Source organism: Aphelocoma coerulescens, chromosome 1A (assembly GCF_041296385.1).
Source record: "Aphelocoma coerulescens isolate FSJ_1873_10779 chromosome 1A, UR_Acoe_1.0, whole genome shotgun sequence".
Classification (NCBI taxonomy): Eukaryota; Metazoa; Chordata; class Aves; order Passeriformes; family Corvidae; genus Aphelocoma; species Aphelocoma coerulescens.
In genome coordinates this window covers 33,320,843-33,342,686 of record NC_091014.1, presented here as the reverse complement: position 1 = coordinate 33,342,686, position 21,844 = coordinate 33,320,843, and positions in this window count along the sequence as shown.

Sequence of the window (21,844 nt, the reverse complement as noted above, 5' to 3'; positions counted from 1 at the left end):
AATCCCAAATTTTTATCATACCATATAGCATCTAATTTATAGAACAGATATTCTATCAGATGTCTGCTCCTATTATCCTATGATTTTAAGTTTTCACATCTTTTTTTTCTCTGTATTTCAGAAAACTGAAATCTAAATTATTCAGTTTAGTGTTGCTTGCATATTCACAGCCGTTGACTGTGAATAGTTATGTCAATATGATAGGTATATGCACTCACAGACTAAATAGTGAGGAATACAGCTGATCATGTATGCACAGTGCTCTGCTATCATGAGTTTAAATTGGGAATATGTTTTGATCAGATTATTAAATCTGTTTGTAAGATACAATTTGATATATCAAAACATTTTGTTGCAAGAGAGAGGAAGAGAGAATCCAGGACTAAGTAGAAGAGAGCTACATCTGTAACAATTAACCTTTTCATAGTAAACAGTAGGGTCAACCAGTAAAACAGCTAAAGAAATAATTTTAAAGAAATAATTAATATAGTAGTATTATTACACTTATATTATATTATTAATGTATCAATATGAAAATTAAACATTTATATGCATTAAATACTTTTGTGCATTAACAATTTAATCATTCTCTTACTTCATTCTTTGTGAAAAAATGCTGATAGGTATCAGCACATAGATAGATCAGCATGCTGATAGATGCACATTACTACCTAGTGAGTATATTATCCTCCAAAAAAACACTGAGAAAGGAGTTCTTTTTACCCCATGAAGTTTTTATTTTTATCTAGATTTTATTGGTCTCATTTTTCAGTCCCATGGTCCTTGAAGCTTTGAATATATACGCAGAAAATCTTGACATTCTCTATGATTATCACTTAGGTATAACCTCTGAAATTAAGCATTCATTTGATTTCACAATATCTTTTTGCCAACTTGATTAAAACATATTCACACAAAAGTCAGGTTTGATATAAAAATAAATTATTAGACTTGGTTTTGGAATTTTCTTTGCAAAAATATTTTTCAGAATTTGTTTTGTATCTAATTTTATTTTTCTATAAACTTGTCTTTTTACCGTTAGCTAGGACAGTGAGATTTTGAATTTCTTTTTAAGGCTAAAAATATTGATCATTTCACTTCAGCTACAGTGAATCTTTACAATTTTACTCAAATTGCATTGAAACAAAAGTAAACATTTAACAGATAACAGTAAGAAATATCCTCAGCTGAATGTATTTAAGGTTTCATTGCTTTCACTAACAGGAAGTAGTATCTTCAAAAGCTTGTGAGATAGAATTTGCAACTGGGAAGATCCCATTGTTATCAAATGTTAACAGATTTTTAAGACTGTGGTGGGTTAACCTTGGCTAGATGCCAGATGTCCATTCTATCACTTCCCTCAGCAGGATGCAGGGTGGGGTGTGAGAAAATGAGATGGAAAAAAACCCTTGCAGATGTAAATAAAGGCAGCTTACAAAAGCAAAAGTGAAGCAAAAGCAAAGGAAAAAAGTCAAAAGATTTATTCTATACTTCCCATCAGCAAGTGATGTCCGGCCACTTGCTGGGAAGCTTGACTTTACAACAAGTGGTTACTCCAGAAGGTAAAAGTTGTAAATAATGATTGCAGCCCCCTTTCCTCCTCCTTTCTCTTACCTTTATACCTGAGCAGACATCGTATAATATGGAGTATCCCTTTGGTCATTTTGGCTCAGTTTACCTGGTTATGTCCCCTCCCAGGATTCTGACCACCCCCTCCTACTGGTGAGCAGGGAACACTGGAGAGACAGGGCTGATCCCATGCCAGCGCTGCCCAGCTGTAGCCAGAGCTCCTGGTGTGTTACCAGCGCCTTGCAAGCCACCCATGCAAAGCGCTGCGAGGGCCGCTGGGGGGAAAACTGTCTCTGCCTTGGGCAGACCCAAAACAAAGAGCAGGTTAAAAACCACTATGTGTAAGTATGAAAAAACTGTAAGTAGGGTAACTTATTCTGAAATAAGATCATCTGCCCTACTCTGGCTCCTTAAAGAGTCAAATATTGTTCTCATGCTACAGCAGCATGAATCTGGAATGTCACAGATAAGTATGGCAGGGTTTGTTTTTGTGCACACAACACAGGGCATAACAGGTTTTTGTATAGACTGCTGTAGACTTGTCAATAAAATATAAAAAAGCAGTCTTCAAATTTCTCATTTTTAGTCTGTCTTCAAGACTCTTGTAACTGTGCAGTATCACAGTAACACAGTTTAGACTGAAAATATGTTTTGACTGTTGGTAGGGTTGATTGAATGCAATTAAATTTCCAAGATACTGCTGTAATGCCTGGAAGCAAGCTATTGATGCAGTGACTCATGTTTTGATCCAGTTATGTTCATCTAGTTTCTGCATATGCGACATGCATCATACCTTAGCACTGAGAAAAAAAAGGAAAAAAATTTAAAAATTCTGTGACTCTGAGATCTTACTACATAAAACACATACACACCTTGTACAGGAAAAAACTAAGACCTAGAAATATATGTAAAAGAGATGGCAATTAAAAACCCCCAAAATCCTATAAAAACAAAACCCAACCAACCAACCAAAATAAAACTCAAAACCACAAACCTAAATGACTATACATTTCTTACCTGGCCACTGGAGGAGTTGAGTTTCTTGCTATCTACATCGAATTTCAAGAGATAGAGTTTCATAACTGAAAATTATACCTGTGAATGCTGTCCTCCAAGCACCTGTGTGGCAGCTTGATCCCAACCTACTGAAATGTACTTTATAAGATATGATGAAATATTTGATCATATGTCTAACACAAACCTTATCTTTCCAATGTTAGGCTTAAAATATTAATTTCCTGTTGGAACTCTGGGTTCTGAGAATTTCAGCCTTTCAGTGCTGAGAGGCAGTGATCCTCAGAAGTACACTGTATTCAATCCAAAACCCTTGGAAAAGCTTCCTAAATTGTGTGATAGCACTGAGGTTGTTGCTCTGTAATTAAAAGTTACGTCACTGGTTGAAATATGTAGAAATGTAGAAAATTAGGTTTAGAACATATAGGTAGGAATAGGTTACAACATGCAGGATTTTGGGTGTGGATTTTTGTCTTCTTCTTTCTCCTTCTTCTTCACAAATCTGAATGCTCTGTCACTGGGTCAAAAGTTCCGCACTGCAGAACATGGAAAGTTAGTAATTGGGTTGTAAGTAAAAACATATCTCATAATTGGTTAGTTTAGACTTTAAAAAGCTTTGAAAATTAAAACTCATAGCCATTTTCCACCCTGCCAACAAAGAGGCACACTCTGTGCAGCTGTGTTACTGATAAGATATAATAAACAACTAAGTCCGAACCAGAATTCTCTATCTCCTGCGTCTCAATTCAAACTCTGAGTAAAAGAACTCGAGATAGAGAAGAAAACAGAGAAAATTAATAATTTGCCTTGAATTATTCAAGTCTTTAATAGTCATATGTCAGATTCTGTCTGCACTTTAGAAGTTTCTATTCTATGACTGGGAGATATCCTTATGCACATAAACAATAGAAGTACCATGTGTCTTCTGAACTTCAAAATTTAGACTGTTGTGCAAAATGTATCATTTTGACAGCTAACTATGTTAACTTGCCTAATTTTCAGAATGAAAATAGTTACTTTCAGCTTTTAGAGTACTTAAATAGGTCTTGCCAGTGACAATCATATTTTTTTTTTCATAATTCTATAGATTTTCTGGTTTATTTCCTTGCTTCACTTTTTGTTTCAGCACTTTGACTGTCTCAAGATAGAGAAATTTGTTGAAAATGTATTCCACGTTCCTTTTTCTTCTGCTTCCCACAGAAAACAGATATATAAAAATTGATCTAAATAGCAAGAATGAAGGGCTCATATTCTGTTTCATGCACCTTAGCAAGCACAAAATATCTTACACTGCTATGTACAAAGCCACTTTCAAATTATCTATGTTTTTGCCATTTCCTTTCTTGAGAACAAACAAACAAAACAACAGTGATTACAGAATCTTTGGTACAAATTTTAGTGTAAATATTTGAACACGGACTTAACCCACCTACTGAGATCCAGTTCTCTCATAAAAGTGCAAATATATGAAAGATGGAACTGAATTTAAATTTTCTTTAATATGATCTTCATCCCCTACTCATATACAATGAATTGATTAATTTAAAACTCTGAATGAAATATTTTGGACACAGCAATTGATTTTTTTCCTAAATTAAGCAAAACCTAAGCTTCATAAACAGAAAAACAGTTTTTCTGTCAGAAAATTTCCATATGTGTTTGTGTACATACCTATGTACAAATAAGTAGTCAGTGAAAACTCCTCAGACTTTCTTCAGTTTCTATATCCTTTGATATATGTAAACTGTTTCCAACCAGGGGAGACTGATCTGACTTATTGCTGATATTTCTTCCTTGCGATACCATTACCCATTTCAGGAATTCAAGCTATTAAGGCTCTGGAACCGCATTTGTGTAGGATCTATGTTACCATTGAAATGCACCAAATAATGCTGTTTATAGTGGAAACAAAAAAAAAAAAAAAAAAAAAAAGAAAGAGAATAATTTATAGATGTTCTTCGCAGCATTATTTTCAGACATGAGAGGTAAAAGGTAATCATGCTGTTCTGTTCAACCTGAAACATAAGGTGAAAGTATTATTCAAATTTTTGCATAACCTCTTTCAGTGTAAAACCACAGTTTTATCCAAATGGTAATCCACAAGAGATGTGAAAATACTGTGTCTGGATCTTGAACATGCTAACTATTTGTTCTGGATTTGCCTAATATAAAATATACAAATAAATTAGCTTGACAGTAATGCATGCAGGGATCTTCTGTAGTTATGGTAATTAAGCCATTAAAGTACTTCACTGGAAGTTTAACATATTTCAGAATCCATATTTTAATTTTTTACATGTAAACCAGTATATAATGAGAAACTGCTCAATATTGCACATACTGGTTTTATTTTGTAATAAGTTAGATTGTATACTGCATATCATCTTTGAAGTTAAAGACATGTAATTAAAGGTGATGGAAATACCTTTTCTCCATTTAATATAACAATTTTTTTAAATGCAATTAATAGAAGACAATGTTGAAGATCATTTTTAGTGTGTCTTCCGTGTAGATTTTCAATGCTCTTCTTTCCTTAAATAATCACTTATTATGCTTTATGGGTTGCAGCAGAAATTGCACAGATCCACTTTGAGAATTGTTAGTCTGTTTTTTAATCCTCTATCTTTCCAATAGACAGGAATAGTGCTTGGGCTTTTCTAGGCTAATCCAATTACACCCTGGTAAATTTACAGAAGATAAAGGGTCAAGTTATTATTAAAAATGCTTTGTAGTGCTACTTTCAGGAAACAGGTTTAGTCCTTGTTACAGCAGTGAAGCTAAAATGATCCTTGCTGGAATGCAGCTCTGAATGTCACCTAAAAGCTGAAAACTGCTGTTAGGGTTTCACCTTCAGTTAATTTTTCATTTAAAGTGCAGCATTCACACAAGTCTATGTTTCTTAGCAGATGCCATTTGCTGGAAGTAAAAGTAAGGAAATCGGACATCACTAATACTTGAAGACAGAATCTAATGGAAATCGAATCATCCCACAAAATCCATTTGGAGCTTATTTATAGAGTTGGCCATGAGTTTATTGACAATTAGGAAAATAGGGTTTTCTTACTGCCCTCAAATGGAAACTGAATGAGTATTTGCCAGTCCAACCACATATCTCTAGTTGCAACTGTATTTTGAACATGCTAGATAAGGGCTCATAATTTATAATAACACCTTATGTCTTCTGAAAGTCTGGTTGGTACTTGGGAAAAAGCAGGCTTGGTGTTTGGTTTCTCACTTCCCTGATTTGGGCTTGACAAGTGAGTATGAAATTCTGCCAAATGTGACTCACTTGCCAGGATCTTGGGGCATTCACTACTCACCAAGCTGAAGATGGCATTTATTTTGTGAATCAATAAAGCTGACCAGCTGGCTGGTAGTCAAAAAAGACTACTGTCCTAATACTTGGGAAAAATAACTCATCCACTTAAATCAGGATTGTTTTATTCTTTATTAATGCTGTGTGGATTTCAAGATTCTTAAATTGATGGAAAATGTTTGAGGTTGCTACACATGAATAGTGAAATCCTGGTTCAACCCATGTGATAGCATCCCTGTCACTGATTTGAGTGGACTTAGGATTTCCCATTCAATTTCATAGGAAATATCTCCAACTGCTCTGGCTCAGAACAATTCTGCTGGAGCCCAGCCCACTGCCCCGTGAACTGAAGGCTTCTGACCAGGCTAAGGGATGTGGCTGCCACATTCTTGTTTGTAGGTCCATCCAGTGACAAACATGAGCATGAATCTCAGAGACAGACGTGGTCACAGGCCACTGAGAGCTTCGAGAAGAGGTAACGGAAGCAGCATTTTTTACTGTAGAGGTAGGAACTAAAGCACTGAAAATTTTGGTATTTGTCCTGACTATTTCACACCCACAGGGCCTTCAGCAGCTGTCAAGGCATAGAAGATTTAGTTTGCTTGCTCCAGCAAAAACCTCAGATCTTCAATAACATAGTCTAGTGACCTAACTATACCATACTTCCCTTCTCTCAGAAGATTATGTTGATTACACATTTGCACTTGTCACCTTTAGTGCACCACTAGTCCTCACCTTTCTTTACCATCTTACAAAATATTCCCATTATTCTTGTCTGTCAGACATTAGTCTCGTTACTAAGTTACAACTGTATGCCCCCCTGTGATCTCTAAAACAAGTTTCACATTGGAATGATATTTTTTCACATTATTTTGTTTTGCTGATGCTAGAGTTTTACAATGTTTAATACATGAAATATTAATTACCTTTTCATCCTGAGAAGTCAGAATTATGATGATATCAATTTAATAACCAATGATCCCTTTATTTCAGCCAGTTTCTTTCAAATTCTTACTTCTAGGGAAGAAAAAGAGTAGAAATTTTTTTACCTGGGTTTTAAGCCAAAGAAACCTACTTCCATGTTATTAATATAGGTCAAAATATCTGACCTATTTAGGGTTGTCTATCCTTGATAATGCTTTTATATTTGAGATCTGTGATACTGCCTACTACTGTGTCCCACTTTGTCCTCTTGTAAATCTTCTTTTGGACCCCAGTTAAGGTTTTGTGCTCAGCATTAAAATGACTAAGCTCACTCAGAATCCTTTTCTCTGTAAATAGATAACATTTGGGGTTTGTTTGTTTGTTTGTTTGTTTTTTCCTCAATGGTGCTTCAATGTCAAAGATTCGTGACCAATGTGTTACCCTTCCACAGTGGAGTCTTACATTTTAGAATTATAGCTTCAATTCAGAGTTAGAGAGCTTCCTTGCTGTGGCAAGTTGGATGATTCAGGATGTCCAATGGAAAATTATAGCCATTCATCAACTAAGGCTAGGCAGACATCTTATATTATAAAACCTTTAGTTTCTGGATGATTGTAAAGTACAGCAGTCAAAAATACTCCCATTGTACTCCTAAGGGACCTTTTGGTTCACAGGAAAGAAAAACAGGGATACTGATTTTTTTTCTTTCTTTCCTCCCTGTCTTTCTCTTTTTCTCCTTTTTTTTTTTTCCCCTTTTGAAACCACAATCTTCCAGGTTGCTTTAAAGAGGAATGGGTTGAACATATTCCAGATTATAGTCTGTGCTTATTCAGTGGCTGCTTTAATTTCCAAAGAATTTGACAGTTATGATATATATATGCTTCCAAATATGTAGGAAGAGTGGAAGCTGTGCTCTCTCTATTGATTGCTTTGTACAGAGATGGAAGAGAGAGTTGACTTTAGTCTGTTTCGTAGTGAAAGGATGAAAAACACTGGAAATGGGTTTTTTTGACAAAACTGTTTGGTTCACTGCAGGACAATAGAAGAGGTTTTATATCAGTTGCAATAAAACATATGGTTCAACAGTCATCCTATACAATGTGACATGATTGCTGTTATCTTTGCTAACTCTTTATGTGTTTAATCTATTTCGTTGTATTTATGGGGAAGATCACAAAGAAAAATAGGAAAGCAGACTTTCATGAATTGAGTCTAAGCAGCAGTTAATTTTAGCTTTTGTCGGTCTCTTATCCACTATTTTCATGATTCTGCTACGGCATTGTAAAGTTTTTGAAAAAGTGTTTCAAGCAACTAGAATTCTGTTCAGGTATCATTGTGTGTAAAAATTTAAGGATTTATGTGTTGCAGTGAGCAGGACCTCAAGTCGTTACCCAGGTGTAAAAGTAGAATTCTCAAACCAAAATCAGCAGAGTAGGAGATATGAACTTGCATCAGTTAAGGTAGCTACAAGAGGATTCCACCTAGATCCTTAAACTGCTGCTTGCACATAATTGTCTACATCTTCTTTAGTGGCACAATTTTGAGCTAGAACATATGTCCACAGTAGGGACATGTAGGGATTAATGTCTTGTTTTCTTTATTTAATTTACTTTTTTTTTTTTTACCAGTATATGCTAACATTTAGCCTTGCGGGAGTGGAACAGCCACAGATGATTTTGTTTTACATTGCATGAATTAAGTAACTGAATGACAGCAGAAGGGAGGAAGTGTATATGACTCTAGCTTTCAAGGATGCGACCCTCTTTTGGCAGAAGACCCTTCCGGATTTAATGTCATCCTCATTGTACACTTCTGTAGTGATGTAGGAAGAGACGAAATTTCCTCTATCCATGTCCTCTACTTAAAGAGTTTTACAATTCTGTAGTGAAGGCAATCAAAGACAGGAAAATTGTGGTGCTGAATCCCTGAGGGATAAAGATTTTAATGAAAGGAAAAAGAAAAGTAAATTCTGCCTTCAAAAGGCAAAAGGGTTAAAGCAGAAAAACGAAATTGCTAGGAACTTTCTCCCAAGAGCTGGGAGAAAATTATTCTAAATAGCTCCACAGAGATTAAAAATAACTTCCAATTTACTTCTCCTATATGCCTACGGTAAAGGTTATTGAATGTGCTATGTTAGGTGTATCTCTTTGGAATTCCGTAAAGGAAAGGATAAAGTCTTTTCAGTTTTTTGAAATTTTTTGTACTTTTTTTAATATATTTTATTTTAGTATTTCCAATAGAGCTGTACCACCTCAGTGCTATGTCATCATATTCATTAGGTAAATACACAGAGCTGTGGTGGTTATACTCAAACAGAACTTGTGAATTAAGGAAATTCAGAATTAAAGTATGCATATGAGAAATCCCAATATCGTGATATAGAAAAGAACACTAAAGCACTGCACTTGAGATAGCACATACTTCAACAGTCATGTAATTATGATGAATGCATTGGTTCTTAGCAAAATTTTAAAATTTGGGTTTTGACTTTCCTACATCCACACTTACCCCCTTACATGAAGTGTAACTTTTATCCAGTAAAAACCCACTTATTGCTAACATTGGTAACATTTTATTTAAAATCCAAAAACTGTGTAAGACATATCTGTTTTGGTACTTGAAAAGAGACTTACTTTTCCCTTTTTTCTTACCTTTTTCCCCTCCCTCCCTCTACTCCCTAGGGGAGCTTTGTAAAGGAAAAACATTCCTGTTTTAATTTCCCATTCATAGTGGGTTTTTTTATCCCAGGATTTGTTTGTTTATTTAGTCAATAACTGCTTTTGCTGATGTCACATAAAATTCTTTAAAAAAGAACCAGAACAAAACCCCCAAATCTGCCCTAAAACTTCCAGATGAAATACAAATTGCAGCTCAAAAGTTCTCTTAGACACATATTAAACTCACTTCTGTTACTTTGTAATTATAAGCTATACATGTCTCTTGTTTAGGTAAAATGAAAACTTCCCGTTTTCATTTGCAACTCTGAAAAAAAGCCACTCAGTATATGTTTAAAGATATTTTTCTCTCAAATTGGGTTTGGATGTTTATGTTGTGGCAGCATATCTTTTCTCTAAAGAGTGGTGATTGTAAAACAAGTGAAAAAATGATCAAATAATCACTGAGGTGATTCATCCAAGGTGAAATGAACTTCCTAGTAACCAAATCATATAACTGATGTACGTATGTCCTAGTATTTTTTTGTTAATGGTAAGTAGTAAGATAATATCTTCAGCTTTAGTCAGGGAATTGTTTAGCCACAAGCTTTTATGCTCCAAATTTATAGGAGAGGCAGCACACCTGATATATATTTAAACAATTAAAATAATTTATTGTTCATATAATGGAAATCTTCAGAATCTAATCATTCTTAGTCCAGACTGAAGTGTTATTGAATAAAGAAATACTAATAATGTACTTCAAATTTTTATACATACATTTAGTTTTTGAATCTTTTCCTGATGAGCTCACCCTTCTCTGGGTGTGAGGTTGAAGGTTTAATTCTAGCTGTGGGGTTTTAAAGTAAGTCATTGGCATCCAGAGTCTTTCATCAGCAGGAGGAATGTGGTGTTCTTGTTGGTGGTTCCTTCCTGCCTCTAGGACTCACTAGGGGTCATTTATGTATGTTTGTCTGCACACTTTCACCCATTACTCTTCCTTCTTTAATCTGAAGCTCCAGGTTACACCCAGATTTGCTATGAGTAGTGACTTCCAGTATATTTGACATCAGTCTTGTGTTCTGCTTGTACCTCTTAAATGCAGTTCTGTGCAGTTCCAGGTCTGCATTTCTTTAATTGACCAGGGCTGAGTTGTTTGTAATTGTGTAGTCTCTGGTGCCAGACTGTGCCCATCTCTTACCATCCTGTGTCTGCATTTCTCAGTTCTCCATCCTGTGTCTCCCCTTCTTAAGGCTCCTGGTATCCAGGTCTATTTTTCTCTGCACTAGAATATCATGTAAGAGTCATAAATATCTCACTATACATGAAATAACTGCTTTCTACTGCTATCTGCATAAAAATTATATTATGATTATACAATTCTGCAATACAAAGATAAACAAAAGTAAAACAAATGAGCCATAGACACCTGCTCATTTAGAGAAACTACAGTTACAGGTAAACCAAATAAAACAAAGTTGCAGGTGAGAAAGTCTGGAAAATCACTTTCCTGGAACTGTGTAACTTAAGTACAAAGCTTATGGACTGTTAATAGCTTTGGCAATACTTTTTTACAGGCTGTGTTCTTACAAAATGGACGGTATACCTGTTCTTCATACAGATCAACTGTCTCACAACATATATAGATCATTAGAGGACAAAGTGAATAAAAATAGCACTTGTAATAACACTGCAGAGGTACTGAAAGAAAGCAAAATATTTTTTTCCTCCTAATATTTTTGCTTTTGGAAACAGTAGAATTATGCTTGAAATTCTTACAAATGAACACAAACCAGATCTTATATGCTGTTCAAAAAGATAGGAATTTGCAGAAAGGAGTGTTCCTAAATGTCATCCTAGTGAATAGATCAATGCTGAATAATAATGACATAGCAGCACCATTTAGTATAACATGCTTAATATCCTTGTTCAATGAGTATTAAACAAATTATGTTTAGTTAAACAAGGTCTGGTAAGCAAGCAGATAATGAAACAGTATTCTTTCCATAACTTCTAGTGAAATAAGCAAAAAACCTGTAGGATAAAGGGATCTTTTAATGAAAATTTTGAAATTGTAAGGATAAATGGAAGAAAATTTGAGCCATCACTGATGTAATAAAACTGTAGTGGAAACATGTAAATAAATATTTTTTGGGTTATCCAACAAATCAGTAGAGAACAGACAAGCAGCCTTCTTTCTCAACATTCTCTCTAATTTGATGTGCTCAGAAGACATGGTCTCTAAGATATGCCTTGCTGCGGTGCACAGAAGCACACAGGAGAAAGAGCACCTAACAGCAAAAGTTTTTTAAATCTAAGAAAACTGAAGAAGGTGAGCTACATTTGTACTGATGATTCATGCTTAACCTTCGTGGTTTGCTTGCTTGCCATATGCCAGCATCACTAACCCAAGGGTGCCAAAAATTACCATTGATCAATAGTTTGAAATTGCAGCACTTGAACTTTCACCTTTAATTCTGCTGTGCTGTAGTATGTGTTCAAACATCAGCCTTTTAGAATTATTCATTCTGGCTGCAGATAAGCATTGCATAGACATCTGCAGAATGTTAAACATACATTTCTTTCTAGCATGGAATAACAAAGCCAGTTTCAGTATAGAAACATGGTGGATCTCATATATTCTCGGTTAAAGCAGATGGTCTGGGGGCATTGGTATCTCTGTGTGGTCAATTTAAATTTTCCTTTGAATCAGATATTACAAAACTTTTTTTTGACATTAGCATAGTTATGTATATGAGAGGTGGAATGGGTGTGATTTGATCCAGAGACTTTTGAAGTACATGCAAAAATTTACAGTGACCCCAGTGGGCTCTGGAAAGGAGTCACCAGACCATGTTTTCAAAGAGTCTTTAAATCTTCAGAGACTGCAGGTGTCTCTCTGCAGTTCTGAAATGTAATGCTGGGCTTTTGCAAATTCCTGCCTAATGTGTGAGTAAGATCAGTGAATAACAAAGGACTTTGCACAGCTAAGGAAAAATCCTACTTTTTCAGTAGAAAAAAAAGATAATTCTCAAAACAGACACCCTATGTAACCTTATCATTGTGATAAGAAGCAATGGCTGAAACATAAGGTGCACAGTATTATAAAAGTGATGTTCATATTTTCATCTTTTAAGGATGTGGAAGAGGAAAATACTCTCACTAACTTATAGGAAATTTGGTCATAGCAACATTGATTCTTCAACTTATTTTTTCCTGTTTAGTGTAGGTATTCAGTATGAGATTCACTTTAGTTGTCTAAGATTTGGCATCTGATCAAGCCATTTAATTTATTTCTTGCTTTTGTCATTCAAAAAAGTGAGGCATCTCTAGCTGGTAATTTATCCCTATCCCCTTTTAGGCACCTACACAGGACTCTCCCTCTATAAGTGTTTAACTTCTACTGACTCTGCAAATTGCTTAGATAACAAGATTAGACTGAACACCTATGCATTGCTAGAAGTAGATAAAATGAAGAGCCACTTTAAATGACACTCCACCTTCAATATACATAGCTGTAGTAATTTCAGATGGAGCTCTGTAATATTCAAGGACAATTTAAACTAACTGTGTACCTTTATTGCTAGAGAGGTACTAATATCTCTAGACTTTTTATTTCACCTAAGTGCTTGCTTATTAAAAGCAAATGAAAAAATAATTAAGTTCTTTGTTTTCCTATGGAGTTTAGTCTTCCTGTATTACCTGTAGTCCAACACCAAGACATTCTTTGTGTGGTTGGCAGGCTTATTAGGAACAGGAATTTCATGGATTCATAAAGCAATTTTAGAGAAATTTGTCATATCAAAAGTAGTGTCCTGCAATTCGAACTTTTTTTTTGTTCACTGGTACAGTGTAATGTGCAAAAGGCCAGAGAAGACAGAGCAAAATAGTAAATACTAGCCAGAACAAGAACTCAGGGAAAAAGTCATTAGCAGTGCCAATCACAGGAGTCATTACTCTGCTCCTACCTAGCCTGCAGCTTCTCAGTGCTATCTGCTAATAGATGTCGGCTTGCGTCTAAAGTATCAGTGCCTGGAAAGTTCCTATTTCAAAGAAAACAGAATCTCTCTAACAAGACTAGATATACCAGCTTTTATCATCAGCACTGCTACTACTGCCTGGCCAAAAGAAAAGGCAAATAGTTGTGAGCATTTGAAGCTTACCACACACCTTTCAGTGTTTACGGTAAAATATATAAATAGAAAGAACATAATAGGGTAAGACTTAAAATTATTTATTTCATCAGTCTGTCTGTCCTTTTCATTTCACTAGTACTGTTTTAAAACTATCATTTTATCTGTTACAAGCATGTATTTAGTAGCTATAAACAGTATTAATTATAAATGCTGTTCTGAAAAAAATCTTCAGTGTGAGAAAATATAAATATTAGGAAGATCTATTGATTTCTCTCTCTCTCTCCATATATATGTATACACATATAATTCTTCATTTATACTTGCATGCAGATGTACAGTATATAAGGTATGCCACCCTTCAGTTTGAGACATGTTCCATGCATATTTATATTAACAAAAGATAAGCATTTTCTTCAGAGAATCATCTGAACTTTTAATCCTCACCTTAAGACTTCCACCTTACCGAAAAACTGAAATATTTTCTTTTCTTTTTTTTTTCTGGTGCATGGTTTTTTTTCCTCTCCTATCCCCCATGCCATTTCCTGGAGTTTGTGACATTCTGATGACTTTTTGATACTTTTCTATGTATCTGGCACATTATAACACCTGCAATAAAATATTGTAATATATATATTGTAAAAATTAAATAATCATCGTTCCAGTCAAACTTATGTGTATACACAGTGCAATAAAGGCACCTAGTGACTATCTTCCCTTTTAAATTTTTTTTTTAGTAATGAAGTTGTAGCAAAATTTTTGTCCTTTAATGTAATTCATTTTGTAAAATTTTTAAAACAAAATTTAAAACAAAACTTCTGATTGCAAGGGTATTAAGTAGTTGTTTCAGCGCTGTCCTAATATATAGAGAAAATGAATTGTTTTAAAGTAGTACACTAGGAGAAAAAATAAAAATAAAAGAAAAATTATATATATGTAGCTTTTTGTATACCTGCAAATACCATTTCTCAGGTGAGCAATCAACTGGATGTCAGGCTAACTCGTCATTCTATTCTATCTGATAGTTTTTCCTCTCTCTTTAAGATAAAGCAGATGCCACAGCACTTCATTCAGGAGACTGTAGTAGAACTTATAACCAGTAATTCTATATTTTATGATAAAGATATAAACATTTTTGTTCCCCTGTTGCTGTATTCCTCTTGTATTTGTCTTATGCATACCCACACGAATCTAATTCTATATCTAGACACAATGTAACACAGTAGAAATAAGGACTACTGCCAAGAAAATTGTATTCACATCCTGTGGGATGGTGTGGCACCTGGAAATATTGCCCCAGTCAGAAACTGTGGCTCATAATGAATATATAGTATGAAACATATTTGGAAATATTTCTACTGTCTTGGGTTCAGTTAATTTGAGGAAGTGGTAAGGGTGAAGTACACACGCCTGTTATGTCAGCCAAATAGCTTCCCTTCTGTGCCAGCAAGAGAACAGGAAGGAAGGGAGAGAGAGAAAAAGAGTGAATGAGACCTCCAATGTCGTCTCTCTTGTGTCAAGTATTGCTATATTAGACGGAATGTCAGACTTTTAGACAGCTAAACATGAGAGGCAGCCCCTTCTGAACTTGTAGCTCTCTGGATAAAGCTGAGGGAAGGAGGAGGTGACGTCAGTCTGTGCCTGGGTGGGATGTATGCCTCTCTTTGAAAGCATTTCTCATCTGTGGGAGTGCAGCTAGATATCTCTGTCTGCATCCACAGTGATGGGGGACCATGAGATCAAAGTGAAGTCTAAAAAGTGTTTGTGTTTTGTCGCAGAGAAGCACTAGAGGTGCTGAAAATGTGCTGGTGTCTCAGGGGTTGGTGCTAATTAGTCTCCATTGAGGCCTGCCTCCCACTCCAGCTCTTGTGTTACTGTAGTCTTCTACACTTATCAATGTAATTACTTAATTGCTGATGTGAAAAGGAGCCAAAATTAAAATGCTGGTAAAGATAATTTTTGTCATACTGTTTCTCAGTATTTGAAACTAGTGTAAGTTTATGTTTTTTTTGTAAAAAGCTTTCCTGATGTAGTGTTCACAATATAAAATTTGCATTACTTATAGATCATGCTATAGGTATAACTCTATGAGAGTTATATATTCTATATTATTGTTTGACCACTACATATTGTTTTAAATATATGGCTATGCTATCATAAAGTAAGATATTTTACTAATGACAGATACTTACAGGTATGGTAAAATTAAAAATCATTAATTCTCTTGATTTCTTCTCAAACCTTCTAAACTGTCAAGAAAGAGTTTTAAGACATACTTTCATCAGTGGCCAGTTTTCTGACTGACTGTGACTTTCAAAGTCTTTTATGTCTCACAGCAGTTATAACTAGACATAACAAATTTTTGGAACTTTAAGACTGAGTGCTTATTACTGTATCCCACAGCCACAGGGAGGAGACAAGATCCAGCAGGCAGGAATTGTGCAGCAAGATTGATTTATTTAATTATTTCACAAACTCTTTTATAGATTTTTTTCTTCATAGTCTAATTGGACAAAGGATCAGCCACCCCTGGGGTGATTGGCTAGAAATCCTAAGCATCCATTGTCAAAATACTTTTCTTCTGTACCATAAATATAGTTCTACAAGGTCGCAGGTGCTCATAGTTTACAGAACTTCTGCAAATATCCTCGTGAGAGAGAAAAGCATCTCATGGGCTTAGAAAGAAGAAAGAAAAATTCTTGCTAGCAGCAATATTGTATCCACAAGTGCACTCCATGATTGCAAAATAAAGTGAAGAAAGATGGCAGATTATTTTATGTATAAGAAACTACATATCATATATTGCTGTATTTTAGTCATTATGTCCACAAAGCTGGAAACATCATAGATCTACATTCTGGAAGTTTACTCTATATTTGGACTCTATATTTTGGACTTTGGTAACTTTCTTACATTTTCCTCTATTTCCTTCCTCCATTTATATAGTTTTTTCCCCTCTAAATAATATACATTAAATATTAAATAAAAAAAAACTTCAGCATGAATTTTCTTTGTCAATTTTTGTAAAATAGTGTTGCTATTTAAAAATCGTGTAAAAGCTATTTGAAATGATATAATAATTTGAAGTACGCCTACCCTTTTTTTTAATATTTATAAAGACAATTTCACAGCCATTTCTTAATAAAAGTTTTCATAATGTCTATTTTTCTTATTTAGACTCTCTTCCCAGCTCCCAGATATAAGTGGGTTCCTAGTCTGATCCTAGTCCTGAATTTGTAACTCAGCTTAAATGCGTCACTAATTTGGGTAGCATTTGGTAGGGAAATTGGCATACTATAACCACAATAACCTTCTGAAAAGAACAGGCAGCCTTGAACCTGACTTTAAAAAAAAACAAGCCAACATACAAATATCTTTCACTTTAAAAAGGTTTGTTTTTTTCTTGAAGATCATATTTATGTTTTTCTTAGTTTTCTCCATCTGTCTGTTTTCTTTGGGAGTTATTTTAAACTGTAGATTTATTTTCTTTGCTCCACCATACGTTTTGTTTTTTCTTTTTTTGTGCCTATACACTTATTCATGGTTCTTCTTTCTGAAACCCTTTCACCTCTATCACCCCCTGAGACTGGCTGGTAAGTAAAAAGCAGTTTATTGACAGCACATGTGACACCTTTTGACTTCCTTAAGAGTCTCTTGCTTCTTAGGTTTCAGTCTAGATTTTATGGTGGAAACCCATCCTAAGGTTCACTTGGATTATCCATTCTATATTTTTACATTTGCTATGGTTACCATATGTTCAGGTTAGGTGAATAAGGAGCTACAGCTCTAGATTTGTAGAAGCAGTGACCAGAGATTGAATATGTTTACACACACGCACAAACCTACACACACACACACAGAACCTATCCCATCCCTCTTTTGTTTTTTTGAATACTGCTTATTTTAAGATAAAAAACAATTAGCAATGCTTGACATATCTAGATTCCCAGTCCTCTCTTTATCTTTATTGTTCACATGGAACTTAATATCTGCAGGGCTCTGCCAGCTCTAAGATGTGGATGTCATAATAATGAAAAAAAACTATAACAATTAAAAACAGTTAGTTTTATTTCAGTAAGAATTTTTAACTGGATATATGTTCCATTTCAGTATTCCTCCTTCCCAAATAACATTTCAAATATTTGTTAGACCTTTGACATATCATTTCCACATGCTGGAGAAAAAGGTGCTCAGGTTGGAGGAGAAAAAATCCCAAAGAAAATTATTAGCATCATTGTTCTGCAAGGGTTGCTCAGGATACCCTTTACTATGAGGCCTTTTATTGTCTGTTTTTTAGTTTGGTTGGCTTGTTCATTTGTTTGAGGTTTTTTTCCTTAGAAAGTTTACTAGAAATTCCTAAAGGCCATTACATTATTTAATTAAAAATAAAACATATGTTCACATATGGCAACTCTGTCTTCATTCTGACCTGTATTTAGCCACACTTTGCTTTATTTTCTTATAATTTAAATCTCTTTCACAGCCTTGCTAGCTAATATTTTTCTCTTTGCACATGTAGAGTCACATTTTCTGTGGCACCTGAATTCTCTGGTCTCCAGGTCCCCCTTAATCCCATCATGTTCAGGGGTGGTGCCTACTCTCTCTATAAAGAGAGGCAAAAACCAGTGCTGAAACACTGCCTAGAGAACCGTTCTGACAGAGATAAGCACCAGCTGTTGCATTACTCTACTGTTTTTTGTTTTAAAGGTTGCCTCTGCTGGAGAGCTCAGAGGCTGACTAGAAAATATTGAAAGGAGTAATGATTCTGTCAGAGACTGTCTGGTATAAGGAGGTAGTGCAAACCAAGGGCTCACTTATGCATATTTTATCTAACCCAGTGGTAATACCCTTTCTGACCTAATCAAATCCAGAACTCACACTAAATCACTCTACAAAGAACATGATTTGGGGAAAAAATTTGGGATAGTCTATTAAGCTGTTTTACAACCTTTACAAATCATGTGCGTGTTTACTATTTTAAGAAAAAAAATAAAAAGCATGGGAAAATATGTTGCAATTACTTACAATTGGAAATTTAAACGTCACCAATCTAGCGTGAATTTGTTTGGCTGTAGTGCAAGGTCTTGACATTTTTATATACCAAATCAGCACTTTGGCAGGTGAATTTAATGTATCAATTTGCAGCTGCCTCCTTTCCTGAGACACTTAGTGGTAGGGTATCACGGCAGCATTCCTATAAGTCTCACCAAAAGGATGATGTTGTCAGTGCATGCAAGTCTCCATTCTCTTTGACAGGTGAGAAACAAATTGTTAAAATTTTTACCATATCTGAAGATATAATTTCAATTTATTCTTATTTCTATAATTTGCTATTCTGGATTTTTTTTCCTTTCACAAGTTTATTCTGATTTTGTTTAGCAATTTGTTTTTTCAACAATGAAGTTGCTAACGATGTTAAATGTTCTAGATGCAGATTTAAGTCTGTTCAGCACACTTTAGATGCACACACTTTGTCCTATTTCTATCAAAGTGTGGTTATGCATATGAGAGGCTAATCTGTCCATGTTTCTATTCATGATAGCCTCCAGGAAACTTCCTTTACTGGAATGAAGATATTTCAAGCAGTGAGAAAATGAAAGCTTGTGACCCATATGGCATTCCTATTGAGTTAAAAGCCCAAATCCTTTTACCAGCTGATGTGACAAGAAAAGACTGTAGCAAAAATCTTCACATTGAAGAAGAACATGAACTGTTTCCATGCTTGCTGTTGCTTTGTGCTGAAGATCTGATTAAAGTGCTCCTAGATGCTGAAAGAAGTGTTTCAATTCTGATAACTGCAGGCATGCACATACATTTTCTCCTGTTGCTATAAAGAAAATCCTTTCTTTATTTTTCTGTTTATTTGTTAGAGTGAGATTTTCTACACTTTCCACCTTTGTCTTACTGTCTTCCCAGAAATGGAACAGTAAAAGAAATGGCAAACAACAAGTACTGTTCTCTGAGGTAGGTTTTAGGGCTTACAGTAGTGAATATACATGTAGACATGCTGCCACTGGTACATCCAGGAGTTGCCAGAACAAGGTCCCTAGTGTTAAAATTCATTTGTTCATATGTAGCCACTTCAGCTTATGCAGGACCTTTGTAAATCTAGTATGTTTCTCAGCATTTACCTGTTTTGGCAATTTCTTAAACAATTTGATGGCTTACCTCCCAGTCTGTCGGGAAAAACATTTTCACAAAATGTATCAATCCCCACTACTGTTTAAGAAAATTGTGAGCTTTTCATATGAGCTCTGGACTCTAATTCAGATTTTTCAGCAGATGTGGTTAGAGGTAAATGTATCCGTGCTCTATGATGGCATAAAATGCAGGCATTTCTCTGTTGCAAAGCTTAAAATTGTTGATTCCATAACAGCTGGGAAAAAGGTCATGGCAAAAACTTCAGGGCTGCAAATTCACTTAAAAACAACTTGAAGCACTATAATCACTGAAACTCAAGTAGTTATTTTCCATTGGGACCTTCTCTATGTATGTTCCAATAATGATGGTACTCAGTTAATTACCTAATTTAATAAATACAGTACCACAAATCTATAAGGATAACAACTATTCACTGTTATTGCCAAATGAGAGCCATGGAGGGTCTTGAAACCCACACAAGTTACTCTTGCTGCTAGTTGTGGCCAGGTCTATACATTTCATTTAATATGGTGTTCCAGGAAACCACTGAAACTTCATTGACTCATGAACTTTCCCTGTTAAGTTCCAATGGAATGTGGTAAGAATATTGTTGGGTAGTCTACAGTAGCTCATTTGTGGCATCTTTTAATATGGAAGTAATGTCAGTTAGGAATCAAATAACATGGTTTTCACCTCCCTCTCTTTTCTTCTCAAACTTCTTCCTGACATTTTTCTATCATGGTCTTCTCAATAGGTATAAATATGGAACAATAGTTCAGTGACCCAGTTTTCAGAGTAATCTCCATCATGGGAGAATAAATTCCTTCTGCTTTGTTAGTGGATGATTTTATAGGCATCAAAATGGAGTTTTGATGTCCAGGTTAGAAAGGGAAGGCATGGACAGCATAAAAAGTTTTATTCTTCTAATTCAGTGGTTATAATACATAAATCCCAAGACAACAACGGTTGCTTCTTGAAGGACCAGTGAACTGAAATACCTTAGGAACCTCACTTTTGTGGAATAGAGGAAAGGATGTTCTTCTATGGGTATTGATAAAATCTTCCCATGGCAAGCCAAATTTATTTCTATTAATCAGAACACGTCTACTTCAAGTTGGTTATCCCAGTTAGGAAATATTTGGTATTTTTCACCGCATGTTTGTTTTATTTAACCTTTTATATTTTGGGAAAAAGTTTTGATTACTTTACATTCATGTACTGATGGAAATTCAAAGTTTATGTGGAAGGATGGAAGCACCCTCAAAGATGCAGACTTTCTTTCTGAGTTATGCTGTATGTTTGCATAATATGCTGAATTTGAAATTGAGGAAGTCATAATGCCTAAGTGATGATGTGAAGAGCACTTAAGATTTCCTCTCTGCTTTGTGAATTGCTAAAAAATAATGAGCAAAGAAATCAAAGCGTGACTGTGAAAATTCAGAAACGCACTTAACTTGTGTAAAGAAGTTCTTTTAACTTGTGTATAGAAGATGCAGTAGTTATGCTGATTTTCATTGTAAACGTGAACTTTATGTGCAAGAATGCTTAAGCATAGTGGAAACAATGTATGTTCCTTAGAATGTCCCAAAATGACATACAGAAGAAGTCAGAAAGATGAACATGTGAAATGGAATCAGGTAAACTATTGCCTGGACAGGCTAATAGAATATTGCAAGAGTATTTTAAAATGGAAATGGGGCCTGATTTTAATTCCTCTTTCCTGTATAGGAAAGGAGAAGTGGAAACAAGATACTCTTTTCTAGATGGTTCCTGATAGGGGTGAATGATATTGTATATTGGATGCAAAGTAATACCTGTTTTACATGGGGATTATGGTGATTTCTTGGATGCTCAGAAAATGTATCTAAAATATAGTAGCATAAAATAAACCTTTTTTCCATTTTAGAACACATCTATACATTTCTACAGCTCTGAATGCTGCTCACAAGTTCTTCAGAACACAAACTGTCATTGGTCTCAGAGTGAAAATGTCATGAATTCTTAGCTGCTTGGAACCGAAGTGTGTGGAATGTGTGGCTTGGTTTAGGTTTTGTCTTGGTTTGGTTTTTTTGTTTGTGGATTTGTTTTTTTTT